Here is a 10,106-nt window from a genome sequence, read left to right as displayed (position 1 = left end):
TTCAGAAAATTGGATGGCTTCAATGCAATCAGAATATGATGCACTTATAGAAAATGACACATGGACTTTATGTGATTTGCCTCCTGGAAAAAAGGCCATTGGTACGAAGTGGGTTTACAAGTTGAAACGCAAGCCAGATGGTGAGATCGATCGCCATAAGGCTCGACTTGTTGCAAAGGGTTATGCACAGCAAAAAGGCATAGATTATGAAGAGACTTTTGCTCCCACTTGTCGTATGACTATTGTGCATTTTCTATGTGCATTGGTAGCTCATTTTGGTTGGGATGTACATCAATCAGACATTGTTACTGCTTTCTTGAATGGTGACATATTTGAGGAAGTTTATGTAATGTAGCCTCGCGGTTTTGTCATAAAAGGACAAGAGGACAAAGTGTGCAGATGTAAGAAGGCTTTCTATGGGTTGAAGCAATCTCCTCGTGCTTGGTATGAGAAAGCTGACACTCATTTGGTCAAATAAGGCTTTCGTAACAGTTCAGCAGAAAGCACATTGTATGTAAAGCGTGAGGGTGATGTACTTCTCATTGTGGTTCTTTATGTCGATGATTTGTTGATCACTGGACCAAATGAGAAACATATTGCTGAATTTAAGGCTGATTTGAATGCTACTTTCAAGATGAAAGATTTGGGGCTGTTGCATCATTACTTGGGTATACAGTTTAAGTAGTGTGATGGTGGTATTTCCTTGTGTCAGAAACGTTACATAGAGACATTGCTATGTAAGTTTGGACTTGAGGATTGCAAACCTATTGCCACTCCCATGGAAACAGGTTTGAAGTTGAGTCTACATGATGCTGTTGATGTCACTCTTTATCAAACTACTGTTGTTTGCCTCATTTATATATGCAACACGAGGCTGGATATTCAGTTTGCAGTCTCACAAGTCAGCAGATTTATGCATAGCCTAGGGTCTAATCATTGGTAGGATGTCAAGAGGATCTTTTGCTACCTTAGTGGCACTTTACATCTTGGCTTGTTTTATCCCAAGGGGGGATCATTGCCGCTAGACTTACATGCGTTTTTGATTCAGATTGGGATGGTTGTTTTGACACGCGAGTGTCCACAAGTGTTTTTTGTTTCATGCTTGGCAGTTCATGTATATTATGGTTGAGCAAGAAGCAACCTACTGTGGCCACTTCGAGTTGTGAGGCTGAGTACAGGGCAGCCTTCACAGCTACGGTTGAGTGTGTATGGCTTAGATGCCTTATGGTTGATTTGGGTGTTGGACAAGACACTGCCAACACTATCTACACTGACAGTTAGAGCGCATTGGCAGTTGGGAGGAACCCAGTTTTTCATGCTCGCACAAAGCACATTGAGGTGCATTACCACTATGTCAGGGAGAGGCTCTCAACAGGAGAGATCAACTTGGCTTATGTGCCAACACAGGACAACCTTGCAAATCTTTTCACAAAGGCATTGTCTCGTGAGAAGCTTGAAGCTTTCCGCAAAGCTTTGACTGATCATGTCCTCAGGCTATGGCACTTCCATTTACTCATGTGCTAGCTCTCGTTCACCGCATCACTCCAGGGGGGATTTGTTACCATATACATGTGTTAGTGATCTGTGTGAACACACTAGGACCGCCGGGGCATTTTTTCCATCTTTAGGAGGTTTTTTCCTCTGAGCATTGTATATACGCCCATCAATCTAGGGCTATCTATCTTTCCATTGCATACTAAGTAACACACTCTCTATTGTGTGCCTTGAGCTTCCTTCGTCTTCTCCAAGTTGTGTGCGTTTCTGTGCAACCCTAATTCCAACAAAAATTATCTCTCTCCATTAAGTAATCTAGTCAATTATCTACTTAGCTACGTCATATTTCCTAACAACGAATATTTTGCTGAAAGCTCCCACAAAGCTCATAGCAGTGAGATCTCAAACAATGAGGAGAGAAGGCTAGAATTGAAGAAATGAAGAAGAAAGTTGTAGCTTCACATCAAGAAGAACCTCAGCAAAAGAAGGCAAGTTTTGAAAGAGAAAAGCAAACTTATGAAAGGAGCCACCAAGCTGCAGGTGAGGACCCGAGAAGGTGGGTTCCAAGAGAGATAAGGGGACCCATAACCAAAAACCCTGCAAGGAAAGAAGCAGATGACCCCACAGACCGGATTCCTCGCCGCGAAGAAGCAGATGACCCCACAGACCGGATTCCTCGCCGCGAAGAAGAAGGAGCCGTCGCTTCGCCGCGCTCAACCACTTCGCCGCCGCCGTGCCGTCGTCGCAATGCTCAATCACACACACTCTCTCTCTCTCTCACACACACACATACACACACACACACACACACACACAAAGAGATGAAGAAGAAGAAGATGGAGATGGAGCAAGAGCACTCTTCTATTGCACAAATGAGAGAATGAGTGAATGTTAGGTTTATTTGACTTTTATATGAGCTCGCCCCATTCACACTTGGGCGTCCATGCTTAGTCAACTAATCCCTTGAATGTTCTAGTTAGAGTGCGCCTCTCATCGGCGATCACTCTTACCCTTTTCCTATTGGACCGACAAGCCTGGTACCTGACTCTACCAAATAAATAATACAATGTCCACTGTAGGTTAGAACATCCGTCGTAGGTGATAGGGTGTCCGTGAGCCGTGAGGGTTAACATGGACCTTCATGGAATCTTTCTCTCATTCACACTTCAAATCCAGCGCGACCATCAACTCAAACAGGTGTTTCTTGTCCATTAGCATTGCCCCTTATCTTTTTGCATCCATGTTTGTCTCCTTTGATTGTGATTGATAGCATAATATTCAGCGCATTTGCTTAGTACCAAACATTAAATTCAATGAATTTTTTGTTATAATCACTTGTGTAGATTTAAAAATCAAGCAGTCAGACTAAGCTAGTTTGACCAAGTTAGGTGTTAGATATCTTCTCTTAATACCATGGGGAATGCCTTCCTAATAATCAATGGTTACTTAGGTTCTTAATCCGATTTAGGAAGCATTGTGTGAAATGTACTAGGGCTTTCTAGTGGGCTTGACCCTATTGACCTTTAGCTTAAGTATTATAAAGGGAGTTTACTAGTGTGATGAGTCTGGGAAGGTGTAACAGTGTTATATGACCCCCCAAAGTTACAAAATTAAAATGCTGAAAATGAACAAACAAAAAATCAAAGTGCCACAATGTAAAATCTTAAGCTCGAATAGAAATCTCAGCTTGATTGGGTACTTCACTCACAAGTATTGCCTATGGTACTAGAGCCCTAGAGGTTCCCAGTGTGGGTGCTTTTCCTTGAAAAGCAAAAAACCCAAGACATACAAAATAAGCACGCACATCAAAATTGAATCACTGTGAAAAGACTTTGGGGGGTCAAAGAAAAGATAATCAGTCAGGCGATGATTTCATGAGAAATTCCTTTTATTGTAGCTTAACTACAAGGTCTTCTAGGTATAGCCTCTAGTCAGTCCTCGAACATGAAATACTTGGCTCTCGCGATTAAACAACTTAATTGACTAGAGAAAATTAAGAATCTTACCCATGGTATTAATAGTCGATCTCTAGTGCCTTTCGACCGTTAAATTAGCGACCCCATACTTGTTTAATTTTTTATCTTTACATTTGTTTATGCATTTGATTATATTGCAATTTAATGTTTATTGCTGACAAATTGTTTAAAATTCTGTTACCAATCAATTTGTCTCCCTAAAACTGCATATGCTTTTTAATCTCTTATGAGAATGCAATTACTGTGCCAGTGTTGTTGATTTTGTAGTGACTGAAGAAGGCTAAGGACATTAATTTCCGATGCTCTTCCACCTCGACGAACGAGCTTCAACTCAATAGCTTCCGAGGACGGAATCTACATCAAGAAGGGGGGCATGTTAACCCTCACGGCTCACGGACACCCTATCACCTACGACGGACGTTGTAACCTACGGCGGACATTGTATTATTTATTTGGTAGAGTCAGGTACCGGCCTTGTCGGTCCAATAAGAAAAGGGTAAGAGTGATCGCCGATGAGAGGCGCACTCTAAATGGAACATTCAAGGGATTAGTTGGCTAAGCATGGGTACCCAAGTGTGAATGGGGCGAGCTCATATAAAAGTCAACTAAACCTAAAATTCACTCATTCTCTCATTTGTGCAATAGAAGAGTGCTCTTGCTCCATCTCCATCTTCTTCATCTTCATCTCCTTGTGTGTGTGTGTGTGTGTATGCGAGAGAGAGAGAGAGAGAGAGAGAGAGAGAGAGAGAGAGAGAGAGAGAGAGAGAGAGAGAGAGTGCGATCGAGCATTGCGACGACGGCACGGTGGCGGCGAAGCGGTTGAGCGCGGCGAAGAGGCGGCTCCTTCTTCTTCACGGCGAGGAATCCTCCACAACAGGAAGCGTAGAGCGGTGAGTGACACACCAACGCCATCTTTGAGCTTACTAGTTTAGGCTTGTTGTGTGCTTGGAGCCATTTGTGGCTCGCACACGGTGTATTGGCAAGTTCCTTGCATTGACACGTGCGACATACGCGCACAAACACCGTGGTGTAGACAAGGAGATGGGGTTCAAGGATGAATCATCTACGAGTAGCTCCTTGATTGGGTTGGGAGATACACCTGAAGTTGAGGTCCCCGCACCCATTTCCCTTGCCAAAGAGTCATGGGCCACACATGTCAAAACGAGCAGCTAGCCATAAATAGTGTTGATGGGCAGCCAACCATACATGACACTGTCAAGTAGCTAGCCATACACAATGTTGATGAGGAGCCAGCCGAGGGTATCAAGAATGTTACACCACCATCGTCCGTGGATGAGATTGAGGATGTCCGTGGATAAGATTGAGGATGTTCATCTCATTTCTTTTCCAGATAAACAAACTACTGATACGTTTACCAGATTTTCTTCAATGACCCTTAACATTGATATCCGACAGCATGATGAGGTAATACATCGCTTGTCCACCCTTTCCATTTTCTCGTAATATTGATTTTTTGTTTCTATTTGCTGGCATATTTTTAAATTTCAGATTTCCAAATTTTTATTTTTGGTATTTGTAAACTTTCAGTTCTAGGCTTTCTCCCATGCTAATTCTACTGCTCATTTTGAAGCAGGTGGTTTCTCCGAGATGCCGAGCCAAGCTTCCCATTCGAACTAGCAAGAAGAACCATACTGTTATAGATGTGTCCACACCACCTAGTGTTGTATTAGGGTCCCATGTGTGCCTCAATTTCACCATTCAAAATGATAGTGTGAGTGCTGAAGAGGGTGGGTATGGTTGAGTGTTGTAGAGGGCAGGTATGGTAGGGTTACTACCACGCGGGGAAACATTGCCGTTGCCAGGTGTGTACCCCAAGTAGAGATTGCTGCTCCCTTTTTGCTTGTTGTCCATCTATTGCTATCTTTGTGTTGAGTCCTCATTGTGTGTTTCCAATCTAGCTTCGATGACATCTATTGTTTTTAGACCAATGAGATTTAAGTTGGTAGTTGATGTGGACCAAGCACTGCTATCAAGTATACTGCATGGGAAGGCATCATCCCAGGCCCTGAATCTATTTGCACAGTATGGATAATGTCTTGCTTTGATGTATGGTTGGAAGATTTGTGATGTTAACTTGGTGTGTGTTCTAGACTTGCTTGCATGTGGATTGAGCATTGATTACCAGCACTCAACCTGAAGAAAGTTCACATCATTGATTCATTGTGGTATACCATGGACACCAATGTGCTCAACCAATTTCTCTCACAAAAATTTATGGGCATTGACATGTCGGAGATGGTATTTTCCTTTTGGCCAATTGTGTGCAGGTACGTGTGTGCTTTACCATGTGCTTTTTGCTTTTTTGCCAATTGTAAAGTAGTGCAGCTAACCATTTCGTGCTTGGCTATAGGCACCATTGGTCCTTGTTTTCCCTCTATGTAAATAGGGGTGTGAGGCTTCTTCGACTGCCAAGAAAGAAGAGATACTTGCTATACTTTGACTCTCTAGGCCTTGCACACTCACTCGAGTGTCTTGAGAGAGTGCACATGTATCCCTGCACTCAAGTGTGTTGTTTTTGGTCACCCATGTGCCCGTGTTAATGTACTCTCTTATCCTACTTTAATGTTATTTTTTTGTAGTGGCCTACAAGCCCTTGCATAAGTGATGCACGATGCTGAGATCCGACACGCATTGACCTTGGGTGTTCCAGCACTTGAGCTCAAACTCAACGATGTTCTATAGCAATCAAACGGCACCATTTGTGGATTCTATGTGATTAAGTTTGTCAGGAACAACCAAACACCACATGTGCATCATCGTTGCCATCTTACAATTTACCTCCCGACTCTGCAATCTAATTAGCCCCTCTTTGTTTTGAAGTGACCTGATTTTGGGAGGTCTCGTAGGGTGACCAAGCAGGAATTGGTTCAAGCATATCGATGTTTGCAAGATGAAGAGGCAGTTGCATGGTTGCTACATGCAGTGTCTAACAAAAGTTTGAAGCTCCATCCTCGTTGGTTTGGCGGTTTTGCTAGTGTATGTCATCTCATGTTTTTGGGAAACCAGTTAAAGCTCAGCCACAGCCAGTACTTTGTCTACATGTTGTTGTATAGGGATCGTTACAATGAGACCTTGTTTTGGCCTTGGGTACGACCTTGTTTTGGCCTTGGGTACAACGATAGCTGCCAGGTTTTGTTTTATTGGCATAGTGCTGACAGAGACATATTATGTATGCAACACATATTTACTTGAATGTATACGACTTCCCTTGCTCATCACCCATTTTGGCTGCTTTGTCTCATTTGGCTATAACTGGTGATGGTACGACTGCATAATGTAACACTACTGACTCTTAGAATTCTATAAAATGTGATTAAATAAAACTGTAAAGTATTCCTCATTTGCCCTTAGTTTTGCCCTTAGTTAAACAAAAGTAACGCCAAGTTGTGGTTGGTTATAAGGGTGTGAAGTTGTCATTGATTTTTGATGTGCTTACGTTGCATGCTCCCAAGTTACACAAGGTTGTGGTTGGTTATATGAGACAAGGATTTGCTTACTTATCTAGGTTATGAAACACACACTTTCCCTTCCTCGGATGCATTTTCCCAAGTTACGCCAGGTTGTGGTTGGTTATAAGGGTGTGAAATCGTCATTGATTATTGCTTTCTTATCGAGGTTACCAAACACATGCTTGTTTATGCATGCCCTTGTCTACTTGTAATTTTCTGCTATTTTTTACTCAAATTTTTTGTATGCCATTCCCCATTGCACGCCCTCCTTGTCCATGTTTACCCATATATGCCTACTCATTTATTTGCTAAAATTTATCTCCATTCGTTGTGCTGAAGGATATGAAGATCACCATTGTTCACTCAAACCTAGCATCCTTCCCTTGTTACACATAGTCCTTGTCTATGCCTACTTGCACGTGACTTGAATTTACATAGTATCCATCCCTATCCACTAAGTTTAAGGTTACAAAGATTGTCCATGTGCAGTGAATTTTGGTTGTCTACTTCTACAAAAATAAATGAGTATGTAATGTTTTCTCTTTACAAAATGCTCTCAACTAGAGAGTATATAATGATGTCAAGTAGAAAGTACGTAATGTTCTCAAGTAGAGAGTATGCCAAGTAAAATATGTACTGCTTTGCTATTTATAAATCCTTCTTTAAAAAACACTTTTGGGGGTTCTAGGAGTCCAGGACTCTTTCTTGTGCTAAGCTTCCTCTGACAGTGTTTTCTTTGGGCTCTTCCTTGGTGTTTTGGTCTCTTCTTCTTTCTTCTTGCCCTCCTTAGGCTTTGTCTCCTTGACTGTCTTTCTTTGTTTCTGGTCCTCCTTGGGCTTTGGTTCTTCAAATGTATGCCTCTTCTGCTCCTCTTTGGCATGTGTTTGTGTTTTTCTTGGTCTCTTTCTAGGGGCAACATGCTTCTTTGCCTTCTTTGGAACCTCCTTGGGTTTGTCTTCCTTCTTTGGCTTCTCTTCCTTTGTAGCTTCCTTGGGCTTCTCTTCCTATTCCTTTGATCTTTTGTGTGGATCTCCTTGACCTATGTGGTGCATGGCCTCTTCCTTTGGCTTCTTTGGCCCTTTGGGGGCTTTCATGTTGTTGTGACTAGTGGTATTTGGGAACTCACCATATATCTAATCAAGTTTGCCCTTACCCACCAAACATGGTTGTCGATGGTGTAACAATTCCTATTGATCTACCAAAAAAAGATTAGTGTGTTAGCTTACCCTAATAGCAATAAATTACCCTAATAGAAATATCTTACCCTATTTATATTGTCAAATGATTGGCCTAATAGTCTTTTTTGGGTTGCAATAGGTGTAGTCAACCACTAGCTTTGCATTTCTTATCACTCTTTATCCACATGAGAAAGCCTCCTCTTGCAATGGTGGCTACACAAACAGAAGGGGAAAAATAAATACACAATTTTAAGCTCACATTACTTAAAGCCTAACAGTACCATACCTTCACATTCAAGATTTAAATATCATACATGAACTTTGTGATAGGAGGAAATTGATAAATTTCCTCTATCAGCCTTGATGCAACCCTATTTATAAAGATCCAAAGCATTGTTACAAAATAACTGAAAGTGGAAGCACTGGCTAAAGTATTGGACAATTGCACTTACAACCTAGCCATTTCAAGGCGGCCCTCAAGAGAGTTCAATATGAAACATGTTTTTTCAATGATATCAATTGCTATAAGACTCTAGTGAGAGTTTTGGCAAGGCCATTGGACATTGTCAAAAGCCTCCAAGATGAAAAATTGAAAATGACATAGGGTTGCAGTAGAACATACCTCTCATGGTAGGGGCAGAGAAGGAGCTCACAAGTTTCAAAATATATATTTGCTAGCCAGTTCCTTATGTCAGAATCAACTCTGAAATAGTGAGAGATGGTTGGGTCAACCATGTCCATTTTCTGTCGAACATCTAGATTATAGTCATGCATCAATAATCTAAAAATAAATTCAAAGAACACTTTTTAATTATGAGAAATCTACAAAAAGACAAATAGAATGTTGATGGTTAGGCAAACCTCAAGGATGCAAAAATAATACGGTCATTGATCTCTCTTTGCCAATCTTTGAGGATGTCAACACACTCAACATCAAGGGCAATATAATATGTTCTTTGAAGAAGATCATCCTCTAAGAAAGCATCCACCAAGAATCCTATGGAATTGACACCTCTCAGCAATGAAGGGAGTTGAGAATCAATCTCCTTGAGTTCATTTGTTTCCAGCTCCTCCTTGTCAACTTTGGGCTCGTGCTCTTCTTCCAAAACATCCTCCTCCTCTGTTATCTCCTCAATCAACATTTTAGTCTCTTTGGCCTTTCTATGTTGAGAATGTTGAAGGTTTCCTCATCGTGCAGAGGTACTGGTTCAAGAATTTGTCTGAATGTGTACCTTAATCTCCTCAAGATAATCATATCCTTGTCCATAAGTGTGACCCTGTGAGAGTGGGTTGCACATATGTATGCATCTTGGAAGAGCTCAATTTAAAAGTCTTCAACATCCTCCTGCATACATGCCAACGCACCTCTTGTCCATCTCATATCAATCTTAAACTGCTCTTCTATTTGCCTACAAAGCCTTTGAAAAGGAAGCATTGGAATTGCAATTGTCAGAGCCTTATGGGCTCTGCTTATCTCCCTCAAGCATCTCACCTTTTGAGAGAATCTCCTTTTCTTTATAGGTGGGAGTTTGATACCAACTCCCCTTTTGGTTGGTTTCTTGGAGGATGCAACTGCCTTATCTCTCTTTGAGCTATCATCTTTGAGCTCTCACCTTTGTCCCCCTTTGAGCTATTACCTTTGTCTGCTAGTTTGAAATCCTACAATTTTGGCCTTGACATCTCCTGGTTGGACATTTTCTTTAGGAAACTTTCTTGCAGTTTGTTTGGTCCTTACCATATCTATAGATTAGACCTAAATCAAGGAAACTATATAGCCATAGATTAGACCTCTTCATTAACTTCAAAATGAAACAATCTAAAACTGTTGCACCAAAAATGAAGGTTGTGTCCTCTCTATGCAAAAATAGAGTTACCGGATTCATGTCCGACTACTCTATTTTGGCATGGGGGGACACCACCAAGAAAATTTATTTAAAAAAAATTTGTTTCGTCTCTACATGAAAATAAAGTAGTTGGAGATACATCCA

General features: G+C 41.4%; 1 pseudogene; it reads right to left on the bottom strand.

Moving 5' to 3' along the window:
- Positions 1-7,602: 7,602 nt before the first annotated feature.
- On the bottom strand, positions 7,603-9,260 carry LOC147433258 (uncharacterized; annotated as a pseudogene).
- Positions 9,261-10,106: the final 846 nt, after the last annotated feature.

Source organism: Adiantum capillus-veneris, chromosome 20 (genome assembly GCF_014529385.1).
Source record: "Adiantum capillus-veneris isolate H3 chromosome 20, ASM1452938v2, whole genome shotgun sequence".
Taxonomy (NCBI): domain Eukaryota; kingdom Viridiplantae; phylum Streptophyta; class Polypodiopsida; order Polypodiales; family Pteridaceae; genus Adiantum; species Adiantum capillus-veneris.
The sequence above is the reverse complement of the archived record's forward strand: the minus strand, read 5'-3'. Positions and strand labels throughout refer to the sequence as shown.